Source organism: Ornithodoros turicata, unplaced genomic scaffold, assembly GCF_037126465.1.
Source record: "Ornithodoros turicata isolate Travis unplaced genomic scaffold, ASM3712646v1 Chromosome12, whole genome shotgun sequence".
In the NCBI taxonomy this organism is placed as follows: Eukaryota; Metazoa; Arthropoda; class Arachnida; order Ixodida; family Argasidae; genus Ornithodoros; species Ornithodoros turicata.
Genome location: NW_026999301.1, coordinates 2,256,263 through 2,270,652, shown reverse-complemented (window position 1 = coordinate 2,270,652; position 14,390 = coordinate 2,256,263). Strand labels below are relative to the sequence as shown.

Below are 14,390 nucleotides of genomic sequence, written 5' to 3'. Positions count from 1 at the left end.
GTGCACTGTCATACTACAAAACATAACCTTGAGATCAAGCCTAGAAAAAGAACTGCAGGCTACTTCGGGACACAGATCACCACACATGAGAGTTGCTGTTACTGATATGTTGTTGTTCTTAATGCTTGTGTTCAGTAGAAAGACATGCCACAATCAGGCAGCACCTGCTTTATTGTTTTGTAGAGCACCACCGCGTGATAAACACGAAAAAAACTTGCTGTTTGTGCAACATCACTCACGTGCTTTTAATGCCAGTACTTTACATTTGTGCTGCCCATTTTAGTGACTGCAGCGTTCTGCGGTGATATGCGTTTCAAATGTGGCCCGGGCCTTTTTCTCTCTCTCTCTCTCTCTTTAGGCTTGATCTTTCTGTTATTGTTTGCAAAGAAACATGTGACAATGTAGTGACACAATGCACCAAGGTACAAATACACAAAACAAAAAATGTGTTCAGTGTACTTGTGCGATAGTGCATTGTGCCACTACATCACCACAGGTTCCTTTGCAAAGAATAACCGAAAAATCAAGCCTAGAAAAAAAAGTCCGGTCCACTTTTGAAACAGAAATCACCATACCTGAGAGATAGTTAGTTGTTCATTCCGTTGCTTCTTTGTTATTTTTTTTTTTTTTCTTTTCACGTATGTTCAGTGAAGAGGCATGCCGCATCCGACCACCACTTGCTTTATTGCTGCAGTGCATTTTTACTGAGTTTTTCGTCTTAGTCTTTCAGTCACACAGCCCCAACAGCGCTGCGTCTTCTCAACAGCGTAGCCAATCACCTATGACCACAGACACCCAACGAGCAAGTGGTGAAGGTGAGACCCATGTGACAGCCCTTCATTTGTGCTTTATTAACTCATACTTTGAAGCTGGGTTGCAATCCGTTCTTTTGTTATTGTTGTTGTTGCTTTTGCTCTCGTTTTTCCTCTCTAGTCTTTCAGTCAAGCAACCCTAGTGCTATGTCTTCTGAAGAGTCTAGCCTATCACCTACACCACAAGACGTCCACGAGGTCAAGGTAGATTTCGTGGTTTTCTTTTCAATAACGCATTATAAGCTCAGATTTCTGAACTGCCTCGCAGTGTGTTTTCAGCTTTTCCGCCTCAATGTTTCACTTTTTTATGAAGTCACCTGACTGAATACAAAATTAAACTACCTTAGTATTCAGCTGCCTCAGTCATAAGTGAACTTGTACAGGGTCGGACACACATAAGCGTATCGCGGGAGCGCATGACCTGCAAGTATGCCAGCGCCGCGCAACGGATACTCCTGGGTTTGAGATCTCGCGCCTAGCGAACACATTCGCCACCTCTCGGTTGGGTCCGTCATTGCCCTTGTGGCGCTGGCGGGCGGGGCGACCCACCTGCTGTTGCTATTCAATCTCTGCTGACGACGTTTTGATCAGTGCGTGGCGAGACGTAATCTTTGTCTTATCGGAATCGAGAAGAAAAGTGAAACAGGCGCATGTCGTGGCATACTTGCATTTATTGTAATGTATAGTTATCTGTTCGTTTGCGAAGGATGCATCGTATGTCATCACATCCGTCTGTTTCACTTTCCTTCTTGATCCCGATAAGACGGTGATGTCGTAAAAGATTACAACGCGCCACGCACTCATCAAAACATCGTCAGCAGAGATTGAATAGCAACAGCAGGTGGGTCTCCCGGGTCTCCCCGCCCGCCGGCGCCACGAGAGCAATGACGAACCCAACCGAGAGGTGGCGAATGTTCGCTAGGCGCGAGGTCTCAAACCCAGGAGCATCCGTTACGCGGCGCTGGCATACTTGCAGGTCATGCGCTCCCGCGATACGCTTATGTGTGTCCGACCCTGTGCCATATTCCAGCTTCATGAGATAAATTAATCCCAAAGTTCAAGGGACCCTAAAGCGCCCTATCTTTTTGGCAAAGTCTAGTACAGCTAAAAGCGCACCCTCTTGTTTGCCCTCAAGTGCTATTTGTGTTGTTCGTTTTGGTGCTGATTTATGCAAACTTGTCCTGTACAGACTCTCCAGATGCCCCAGAAGGCACCTCGCTTCCTACTGGGGAGAGGGTGAAGATAATGTGGTAAGACACAGCAGAGTAACATTTTCTGTTGAGCACTATGGTACGCTTCGCACAGGATATGATATGCCTCGGCTAACTCCTTTGTACGAGGGGCGTTCAATTGAACGCCCCTCCCGGTTGAAGTCCCTGTTTGACTTAAGTCAAACAGGGACTTTTCATTTTTCGCAAAAGTAAAATGAACTTACAGGCGAGAAATGAGTACTATTTTGCAGCGCGATTTCCAGCTGCACTATGCACTTGTCCCAGCGTTTCACGAGGGCTTGGATGCCAGCAGCGTAGAAATCCTTACCGGTGCGTAGCAGCCATGATCGGACCGCATTCTTGACCTCGTCGTCGCAGCTGAAGTGGCGGCACCCAAGGAACGCTTTCAGTGGCCCGAAGAGATGGAAATCGCTGGGGGCGAGGTTTGGACTGTAAAGGGGATGTGGCAGCAACTCCCAGCCAAGTTCCTGTAAGGTGCGTGTCGTGAGATGCGCCGTATGGGGGCGTGCGTGCGTTGTCCTGTAGGAGGAGGACTCCTTTGGTGATGAGGCCCGGCTTTCCGAAGCTGGAGGTGTTCATGAATGATAGTGTTCGACGTTCCCACAGAAAGGTCCGTCTTTCGAGCCAGTTCAAGACATATTATCCGTCGGTCCTTTAAGATCAGGCGTTCCACCAGTTGGATGTTCTCAGGAACTCTGACACTGGGCTCTGAGCCGCCCCGGCCTGGATCGTCCTGCACTGATATACGGCCGTCTCGGAACCGTTTCCACCACTCAAACGCTTTGCTGCGGCTAAGTGTATCGTGGCCATACTGGGCCTGAAGTCTTCTGTGAATTTCAGATGACTTTACGCCTTCATTCACGAGAAACTTCATGACAATTCGCTGTTCGATGTGCGCGCTCACCAAAAGCCTCCTCTATACTCTCTCTGCCTGTCAGATAACCTGTTTCGCCCTGTCGTTCGCTCCTCCTCGCCCCGGCACTTGTTACGCCGCCGCCTGCCGAGAGAGGTCGACAGCCACGTAGGGATGTACTGAACCAAAGACCATAGACTGAACTGAGCGTTTGCTTTAGATGGTTGTCTCTTCGTGTGCGTTTTCAGATCTTTCTGTTGTTTTCTTCTGGAGACGTTTCCGTTTAATGAAACTGCGACAGACTGTGACAACAGCACAGCACGCTGTGTACGTTATATTCGGACTGACACAGTGTAGGCCGTTTCGTGCAGCCGGGATTTTCAAACTTCAATGGCATACTGCTGCGTGCCGCGATGCCGGTCAGATTGAAAATGCAAGGTGCCTGGCGTATCATTCCACGAGGTGCCGGCGGACGCGACTGTGCGAGAACAGTGGCTAGCTGCTCTAAAAAGAGACGAGTGGATGCCAAACACCACGTCTAACTACTCAAGGGTGTGCAGTAAACATTTCAAGCAGGATGACTTCATAGAGGGTAAGCGACGGCGCCTGAGGAAGGGTGTCGTACCTTCAGTGTTTCCCGAGTACCCATCCTACATGCAGCCCCAGCCCGTGAAGGAGAGGGCTACAGCAAGCATAAGAAAGAGATCAGCTGCGCAGAACCCTAGTGGCAAAGATGAGCCACCAAAGAAATAAAAGAGGTGCTTCGAACCAACTGTGGAGATTGAGGAGCCACCACCACAGGCTGTTGACTGTTGCACCGCTCAGGAGTCATCATCAGAAGAGTCGACATGCCATTCGGAAGCAAGTATTCCTGATGTCGAAGCAAGTGTGTATGCTAAAGATGTTAATGTAACAGTAGCAGACCAAGGAACACAAGCAGATATAGGGATCCCAAGCCTGCTAGCAAGAGAGAGGGCAAAATGGAAACGAAAAGAACGAGAACTTAAGAGACAGCTGGAAAGCCTTCGCAGGACAGTAGATCACTACAAAACCGAACTTCAGAAAATGAAAGATGACTCTCATTTTGGTGATCTACCATGCATCAGAGAGCAAGCAAATGAAAAGAACCTCTCTGCTGTATTCCTATGGGATCAGATAGTTAATTTCAAACGGAAGAAAGCACTATGGTCTGAAGATGTCGTGCGCCACTGTATAGTGCTGCGGCACTTGTCTACAAAGGCATACGAGCACATGAGGAAAGAAATGCTTTTGAAGCTCCCAAGCAGGAACACACCGCAGAATTTCATTGGTGGCATCAGTGGAGAAACTGGGTTCAGCAACCTCGTGCAAGCCCGGTTAAAAATAGAGCTTGAAAAACTTGACACGCCCCAGTCCAGGGTCTGTTCTCTTATTGTTGACGAGATGCGTGTTAAACAGAAACTGCAGTATAACAAACAGCAAGATTGTTTTGTTGGCCATGTGGACATGGGAGTAGCTAATGAACTGCAAAGCAAGAGGCTCCTGGCAAACCCCTTACTGTGCTTCGTGATAAATGGACTCTCCACATCCTACCGAATTCCAGTGTCACACTTCTTTACCAAGGGGCTAAATGGCGAACTGCTGTCAAAGTTGATTCACTATGTGATGAACAAAGTTGAGGAGGCTGGGTTCAGGGTGCTACGCCTTGTGACTGATAACCACAAGGTCAATGTCAATGCTATGAAGGAGCTTTCTGGTGGGTTTCTGACCTAAAGGATTCGGCATTCATGTGACCCGGAAAGGCTTCTTTTCATAAGCCTTGACTACTGTCACATACTGAAGAACATCCGTTCTCAGTTCCTTGCACGCAACTTTGGCAAGGATGGAGAGGTGTCATCCTCGCACTTGAAAAAGCTCTACGAAATACAGAGAGACTGGATTGTGAAGCCTGTCAGGAGTTTGACCAGGAAACACGTATATCCGAGCAATATAGAGAAGATGAACGTGAAACGAGCTGTAGAGGTACTGTCTCCAGACGTAACCTCAGCATTGGAGTTCCTCAGGCAACAAGCAGGACACAACTGCCACTTGCCCATCAATCGTGTTCATGAAGAATGTGTACCGCTGGTTCATACTCCATGACACAAGCAACAAGCATCAACACATCGAGCAACGCAACCCCGACGTAAGGCACTACGATGACCCGAACGACCCTCGCTTGGAATGGCTTGAAGTGACATTCCCCATGTATATGGAGGAGCTCAAGAATCAAGCAGCCTGTGCACATGGTTTTCTCACTGCTGAGACATATGAAGCACTACTTCTGTCGACCTACTCAACTGTGGCCTGCGTGAGACATTTACTGGTCAATGAGAAATTCTATTTTGTTCTAACAAGGAAATTCAGCAGTGATCCAATCGAGGCACTGTTTGGGGCATTGAGGCGGTCACTGGGCTGCAATGACCAGCTAGATGTGCGCTCTGCCATAGCAGGACTGGAGAAGCTATTGAAGACCGGAGTTGCAGCTGCACCAGAAAGCAGCAATGTGATGCACACACCAGAGTCCCAGTGCAGCAGTGTAATTCCGCTCCAAAAGCCACAAGCGCCCAAAACACTTCCAGGGCTTCCAGTAGCAGCATTGCAAGTGCTTCAGCGTCTGAACGTCCCCAGGATACCTGCGATGTATCCAACACTACAGTCAGCTACAGTGTACATTGGAGGTTACATAGCACGTGTAGTAGGTGAACTCATTGAGTGCGAGATATGCAGCTCTCGCACAACGAAGCCCATCACAGGTCAGCCACTCCAGCAGTTCACGCAGCATCAGGATAGAGGAGGTCTGCTGTATCCCTCTGATGGACTTCTTTATGTTTTGGAGACTCTGAAACTTTTTGTGGAAGCATCACTTAAGGACGATGCCCAAACTGAGAAGCCACTCAGGAGCCTAGTGCATGTGGCAGCACCAGCTGTGTCAAGATCAGACTTGCTCACCTGTCCTGACGGTGACAGCCAGCATCACAACATTTTGGCAGAACTTGTGTGCACAAAGTACATAAGACTCTTTCTAGTGAACTATGCTTCCACAACAACTGATAAGAACGACATCTACAAGGCATTTGCACGCAAGCCCCTGTCAAGAAAATTTGTAAAATTATAAAAAGAGCTTTGATTTGTATTTCATTCTACTATGTATGTTTGTATAAATCCTTCTGCTTTTGTTGCACTGTACATTTTCGTGGTCTCAATTATTACCTCGCAACCGCAATGCAAAGACGTCAGCATATAGATACACAAAATTCAGTAGGCACTTGCACCCCCTCGACGCCCTCGTAGTTACACCCCGTTCTTGCATACAACTTTTAGATTATCTAAGCATGTTCAGTTATATTTTATACTGCAGATGGGAATCTGTGTTGCCTTCTAAACGGTGCATATTCATGCAACAATCCTTCAGGTACCTGCGCATCTAAACCCCCACACACTCTGCCACAAGAGAGTGGGACCTAACAAACTGGGACCCTTAAAGCACCTTCCATATGGGGCACTTTGTGTGTCTTGTGACAGTCAGGTTGTCATTTGTGTTTCCCAATACGCAAATATAAGTCCTTTAGTGAAAAAAAAAAAAAAAAATATATATATACACTGGGCTTTCAGGGGTGAGTTTCTCACCCTGACGGGAGGACATCACGTTCCACGTGACCTTCCGACGCCACTCGCTCAAACGTCGCCCACCTATGCATTGCTGATGAAGGCCCAATAAGGCCGAAACAGCTGTCCAATGTTGGTGTGGCGACGTTTGGGACTTATAAACACATGTTCAACGTGCAGCCAAAGAGCCTCTGCTAAGTTTCTTCCTATATATATGTCTTATATATGTATATATTCTTCCTATATATATGTATGTATTGACTTGTAACAGGTCCTCAAACCTGAAGAAGTGCAGCCTACTGCACGAAAGTCTTGTTTTTAATGTATATAGTAAACAGCTGATGCTCTTAACCTCTTTGTTATTTTTGATTCTGCATCGCCAAAAACTTGCACATTGTTTTTCTTCATTGTTTTTCTTCACGTTCTATATATGTAAAACAAAATATAGTTGAGCCACACTTAGATAATGTGAATAATTATATAATGTCAAGAAGGGGGGAGATTGTATGAATGATACTTCTGTCCACCTATTTCAGGCTGAAAACAATTATCTTGACAGCTCATTACAATCCTGTCTGTACTTTTTATCACTGATACGTATCATTGTGTTGGTGACATTCGGCACTTGCAAGATATCTAAAGTATTGCATTTGCAAGTGTGTGCAAGTGCTTGGGACATTGTAGCACACGTATTTGTATCATAACATCACAATCTGTGGTAATCAACTATCTTAACAGCTCTCTTGGATGGGCACCTGCCAAGTATCCAAATCTTTTCGCATTTTCCTACTGTTGACATGTGTGCCGCAATTACTTATTCTGTTTGTGCATACTTTTTGCGCAGGTATACGCAGACTCAGGGGTATGGATCTTGAAGGCTGTGTGGGAAAAGATTCATGGGTACATGGAGAACTCTATGTTTGTTAAGCAAACCCTCGCAATATGGTCAGCACCTGCGCTGGCAAAAAAGAGCATAATAGGGACACTCTCCAACCATGCCGAACCAGATGGTGCTCAGCAAGCCGAGGGAGACACTTATACCCCACACAAATTGGAGACACTGTATGGTGAGAACTATATGGAGGTTGAGTCTATTACGGTAGCGCCTTTTTTGAGTGCGTGCCACTGTACAGTAGTTCAAATTGAGTAATTCTGTTTTTTCCTTATTTGCATTCTGCCAATTTTTCAGGCATGTTCAAGAGGCGTAAAGGCGGCAGCACGCCGCAGAAAGAACGTGTGTGTGAACAATTATGTTCTTGTGGTCCACCATCTTATATGTCTGGTGGAATTTTCAGTAGGAGCTCAGGAATGCACGAAGGGTACGAGAAAGCGGTGTCTTAATGTTTCTGGTGTCAAGTATGTATGGTGATGTACACTCCTTGTTATCCCACTGTGGTCTCCGCAGATGCCAGCTCCTTCGGTCTTGGGGCAATTCTTCTGCAGCGACAACTGCGGGGAGAGCTTAGAGCAGTTGCACTTGCATCACGTTCCTTAACACCCACAGAAGCAAGATATAGTCAAGCCGAAAAAGAATGCCTTGTATGCACTTGGGCCGTGCACAGGTTCAGTCAGTACCAAAGACAACTTTTCTTTATTATTGAAAAAGATCATCTTCCGTTAGTATCACCTCTGGGATCTGAAGACGTAGAGATGGTACCTCCTCGTATCCAACGAATGCATATCATGTTGATGCGTTATCACTTCAACGTAAAACATGTTGCAGAAAGACTTCTTGCAACCGCGGACAGCAACCGCGGTTCCTTGTAAGCCTGGGTCATTCAGCAAGCATGCATGGGAGGGAGGGCGGATATGTTTATTAAGAAAAAAAGAAAGGAAAAGTTAGCATGTATGGGTTTAAGCACGCTGTCACATGGATGGGCCTTAGTAAAAGTTGCCATATCACAATCGAATCCCAATTGCACCTGCCCGATGCAGAGACAGGAATGACGGGAGACAGGGCAGTTCGGCAATGATCCAGATACCAGCTGAGTAAGGCCCTCTAATCGCAGCCCTCTCAGTCAGAACAGCACAAAAGAAAGACAAATGCAACGGGTTATCACCTAGTTATGATACCCTTTGTTAACTTCTTCCTGGATTTTCAAGGTTGAGGGCCCCTAAGACGCCTGCTGCAGGGTCACCGCAACGCGGTACCGCAAACTCAAGGTTACGGGAATAATTGCCTGATCCTGGCTCCTCACAAATTCTTGAATTATTGAGCCAGTGAATTTAACGACTTATACAAACGAAATGAAAAAAAAGTGCCTCGCGCAGCTCCCCGTTCATTGCTCCATTTGCTCACTCATGCTCGACTCATTCGTCAAACGGAACATGAACGAGCATGCTCATGAGTTTTGTTCAGGCATGTTGCAGACAAGTAGGCTCGTATTTTAGAGGAAAGCATAGAAGATGAAAATGAATCGTCATGTCTTATTGTTATATTTGCTTTTGGCGGGTCATAAATTGTTTCCTTGGGGTTAAATCAAATTGCGGGCCCTCCCACACCTGTATCACGCTCTCTTTTGTTCATCACCGTCGGTTTGCTCCTGTATCAATATTAAATTTCGTCTACCACATGCAGGTAACCACCAAGGTTCAGTGCCACAGCAGCATGAGCCCATTCTGCCTGGGAGTGATGGTATCTGTGGAAGTGAAGGTGATGACATAGCAATCGGGTGCTCCCCAGGAAATCCAGACTCTGATGCTAGAACCTCAGGTTTGAACTGAGACAAAGTAGAAGGCCCTGCGGAGGAGGATGAAAGCGACACAAGCATGTTTCACTTCAGTTCCAGTACTTTCGACACAGAGTCTTGGGACTCTGAGGCAGGTGCCATGAATGACAACACTGACTTAAGCGAATTCCTCGAAGAATACCCCGGTTTGACACTTCCAAACCACTCCACAACAAAGGCGCAGGCACTTCTCAAATAGCTTATGCTGCAGCTACTGATCTTTCATGGACGCATGCTGACAGGCTCCTTAAGCTTGTTAGTGCACTGCTTGGAGGTCAGGTTCTCTCAAATAGCAAATACATGATCCGCCAGCTATGGAGACGCACAAAAAATGCCACCTTAGAGCTGCATTACTTTTGCGAGGAATGTGATACATTTGAAGACAGCTTGCAATGGCTGCATCTATGATGTGCTCCTCTTGCCATACAAAGTATGACATCACTAATCTAGTGACACCTGGAAAGTTGTTTTGTTATTTTGATATCAGGTTCCAGCTACAATCCCTGCTAAAGCGATTTTCGAAGTCTATCCTTGAAGCTATTGAGTGGATTAGGGGTCTCTCATTATCCCGTGATCTTTGTGACATCACTGATGGGCAACTCTACATGGATATATCCGCATATTCACGCTGTTGCATGCTGTGCCGATGCTCCAGCCAGGGTTTCTGTCCTGAACAGAAAACAGTACAATGGCTACGATGGATGCCCCTGGTGCTACCGCCCCCGAAAATATACTGAATACAAAATACAAAATAATTAGTAAATCTGGAAATGTGTGTGCTCTTTGCACTTGATTGTACATACTATTATTTTAGGGACTGCTCTTTATTTTCATACTTTGTACTGTTTTGCATATTTTCCACTTAGTGTTGGCTGAATACTGTGTGGTGAATTCGGCCACCACACATAGATGGCACCAGGCAAAACCAGTGTTTAGGTCAGGTATCAGTCTCACGTGCTGTGCGAGGGGCCTTTGCTTGTACAGATAAAAAATCGTGAGCGCGTGTGAGCGTGGACAGAGCCTGGAGCGGCTGGCCTCGGAGACAGTGCTCGGAACGACTGGCTTCGTGAAAGCTTGGGGAACATTCTCTGTGCAAGGCTTACATTATGTGAGTAACTGAATATCAAGTTTCTCTCCATATCTTGACGTTGTCTCTGTGTCTCACCTTCCACGGGGATTGAATGGACGGGCTTTGCCCCCAAGAGTGGGAATACGCTCCCACAACTGCTTCATATAAATGACTTTTTTCTGTGCAGGAACAGTTCACTATACTGATATCGCAAGCAACTGAGGCTACGCACTGATGATGAGGTATCCAGGGACACGAAGAAAGCCACGAGTCTTAGAATAGTTGTGAACGGCAGCAAAGGTCTCAGTGCAGTGGTTGGGCTACGAGGCTTTGATGTTGTAGGTGGCATAGCGTCAACTACATGCGTTGTGTATTAGAAGGTGTCACAAAACAAATCCCTGACTACCGGATGACACAGTGTGCGAGTGAGGCATACATTGGCAACAAAGTGAGCATATTGAATGAATGACTGGGGCAGATACATCCACCAGTGGCATCCTCACGTCACCTCAGGTGCCTCTGCAAAAGGGCGTCGTGGAAGGCTACTGGCTATTATTCTACAGCATTACACATGTCGAAGGGATCCTTCCCCTGAGGTTTTTGCGTCACTTCACCCTTTTGTGTGATGTTTATGGACTGCTGAAGTCCACTGCTCTGCCAGACGAGTTGACTCAAGCAGAAACATCCCTCAAGCAGTTCGTTAAGCAGACAGAGAAGCTATACAGCGAAACAATGACAATGTATAGTGTCCATCAGCTGTTGCATCTTCCTAATACTGTACGCAACCTTGGCCCTCCGTTGGCAGCTTCAATGTTCCCCTTTGAGTCCTATATATTGGTTTCATTCTTCATATGATCACTGCTGCCAAACAAGTTCCCTCCTCCAAACAGCATAGAGGCATGTAATGAGCCAGAAACTACAGCACCTTAGTTCACATGTCGAGTTCCCTGGTGGCTTCAACATTTTTGCCCATAACTGTAAATAATCGAGTCGCGTTCTTGGTTCCAAATGTACTCCACTGGGCATTTCTCGTGCAATCCAAGACATGATTCAAGAGCGCTTGGGACACTTTTCCAATTTTGATGGGTACCTCAGGGCCTCTATGAACGGTTTTGCAATACATAGTGCTCAGTACCACAGGCCAAAGAAGACATGCTCTCGATTTATCCAAGCTAGGTGTGGTAGCCTTTGTGAAATGTACGAAGGAGATTCTGCTTGTCTGCAGGGAAGTCATTACAACCCCTGTAAGGCTCGGAGCACGACACATTGTTAAATGGGAAATCCGGCCTCAATGGCAAAATATGTGTGTAGTTAGAGAGAGTGAGGTGGAATGCCCTGCTATTTTCATTGATGTCGCGCAGGAGTCATTCATACAAGTCGACCAAGTTGACCTCAACGATGACAGCAGGTATGAACTGCTGACTCCAGGTGTCGTTAATGTCGGAGCCACAGCTTCACTTACAGCTGATCAGACATCGCAAGACAATCTCAGCAATACATCACCTGAAAATGACGTGGGCAGTCTGGAACATTCAGACAGTTGAGAAGGAATCAACAAAGATAATACCCTGACTGGAAGTGACATCCATGCTCCATTCTCAGACGGTGACTGAGACAATTACAATGATGACTTTATTGCAGATGACGATGAGGTGAAACGCTATAGTAAAAGATGTTCGACCGAGACCTTACCAAATCAGAACATAACAAAGGCTCAGGCACTGCTGCTTGTACTGGCGTACGTTCTGCAAGCAGCACTGTCATGGTCACAGGTAGAGGGATTACTGAAACTTGTGAACATCTTGTGCGGTGCAGATGCTGTTCCAGATACCAAGTATATGTTTCAGAAACTGTGGAAAGACCGGACGAAATCACTTTGCACGCACTTTCTCTGCACTAAGTGCTTCGGCTGCCTTGGGAAGAAGAAAACAAATGGGATATCCCCAAACCTTCATGTGCATTACCTGCCGAGCATCACATGGAACGAAACAACTGATTAGAAAAGGATGCTTTTTCCTCATCTTCAACATGCGGAGACAAATTTATGACATATTCCGACGCCACACTCAGTGCTTGTACGAGACTCTGAGGACCATTGAAAACTCACTTATGGCATTTACTCTGACATCATTAATGGACGGATGCATAAAAGTATCAGACGCCACTTGAAGTGGAGCAACATTACTGTGACTCTGAATACAGATGGAGCACCAGTCGTTAACGCAAATACGTCCAGTGTATGGCCCATGCAGATGATCCTAAACCAACTGCCTTTCGATGTCCAATTTCACAACAATTTGCTTGGAGCCTTGTGATTTGGAAAGAATCACCCACCAATGCACCTTTTCATGAGGACATTTGTGGAAGTATTCAACAAGATTAGAAGGATTAAGTGGCACTGCCATGGCGAGACGATGTCATCACAGGTTTACATAACATGTTGTTCCGTAGATTCACCAGCAAGGGCTGCTCTGCAAAATATGAAATAGTTAAACGGCTACTTCGGCTGCTCATGGTGCCTCGAAGAAGGAGCTGTTATAGATGGTAAGTTACTAACACGCCTATCACATCCTTTGCAAAGCTGTTCTGCCAACAAATGTAAACCATACCAAGTGGAGTGCGAGAAGGATGAGCAAGCACGGTTGACAGAGAAGCAATATCAAATATCATTAGGGATGCAACTTTACTGGATCTCCATGCGGTAATCACAAACAGCAGACACGTCTGTTTTGCGCGTGCGTGAGGTTATTTTTGTGCACAGTTTTCTGTGAAGTGATTTCCGTATCCGTGCAACACACTTTGATGGAAATCTTGTCAGTGAGTGACAACAATGCACTGTGGAAGCGATGCTATTTTCTAAACTTCCTGCAAAAACTGGAATGTGGTCCTTAAACTAAGCTGTGGAACCCAAAGTCACATGCACTGCAGATTCTTACTTTTCAATCTAAGAAAGTTGCTAATTATCACATACAAGACTGTTATATGTGATACCCCGTGAAAGGCCATCTCCCGCCCGTACACACCGAAGTATGGTGGAGGACATGCAAGATGCATTCCACTGAGATGAGCTGTCACACAGCATGTCACAGCATGTCATAGCAGGTCATCTCCACTACTTCAGCTCAAAGGTTTCAACCTCGTGTGGTCTGTGTCTCCTGATCTCATGCATTGCGTGCTGGAAGGAGTGACAGACACGGCAGCTACTAGGCTTGTGGCTGACGATGACCGGACAACCCTATTACATATTGGAAGGTACATCCCAGGTCTTGACGCCATCATCATGAACATGAAGCCACTGATGATGTTTTGCTGGCTTCCACGACCAATCAGCGATCGAGCACACTGGAGAGCCACACAATGGCTCCATTGGCTACTCTATTATTCACTTATTATTCACTATTATTCTATTATTCACTGCCATGCCTGAAAGGCATATTACCAAATGTGTACCTGAGTCACTTTGCAATGCTGTGCCAAGCTGTATTCCTACTCATGCACACGACTCTAACGGAAGCAAATCTTGAGGAAGCTGACAATTTGTTGACAGCATTTGTTTCTGGAGTGCATACGCTGTATGGACCCACAGCTGCTACATACAATGTGCATCAGCTGCTTCATGTAACCAAGACTGTCGAAACGCTGGGCCCCCTGTGGGGAACCTCAACGTTTCCATTCAAAAATGGCAATGATCACCTTGTTAACCTTGTAAAAGACGCTCAAGGTGAGCCACTTCAAATTGTTGAACATTGCATCATGAAAATCTGGTTCACAACAGCCCGCAAATTTGTAGAGCTATCCCCCGTGCTTGAGGGCAGAATGAACAAGGTGCTAAATGAGCAGCCATTCATGATATGAGTCACGGACATTGGCAAATTGACAAATCATGGCAGATATCTTGTGACATCAATCACAGGCAAAGTCAATTAAAATATAATAAAGGAAGAATGACGATGCTTGACAAGGTGATGCTGCCAGGCGGCCTGTAGATGGCGCTGGAAATGTATCACATGTCCTTCCGGTTGCCTATCTCCGCCTGCCTGGGCTGTCGGATGGGTCTGAGGCTCGGGT

The 14,390-nt window shown here is 46.3% G+C and overlaps 1 pseudogene; it reads left to right on the top strand.

Moving 5' to 3' along the window:
• Positions 1-6,033, top strand: part of LOC135371659 (uncharacterized) — a 31,982-nt pseudogene extending 25,949 nt beyond the window's left edge.
• Positions 6,034-14,390: the final 8,357 nt, after the last annotated feature.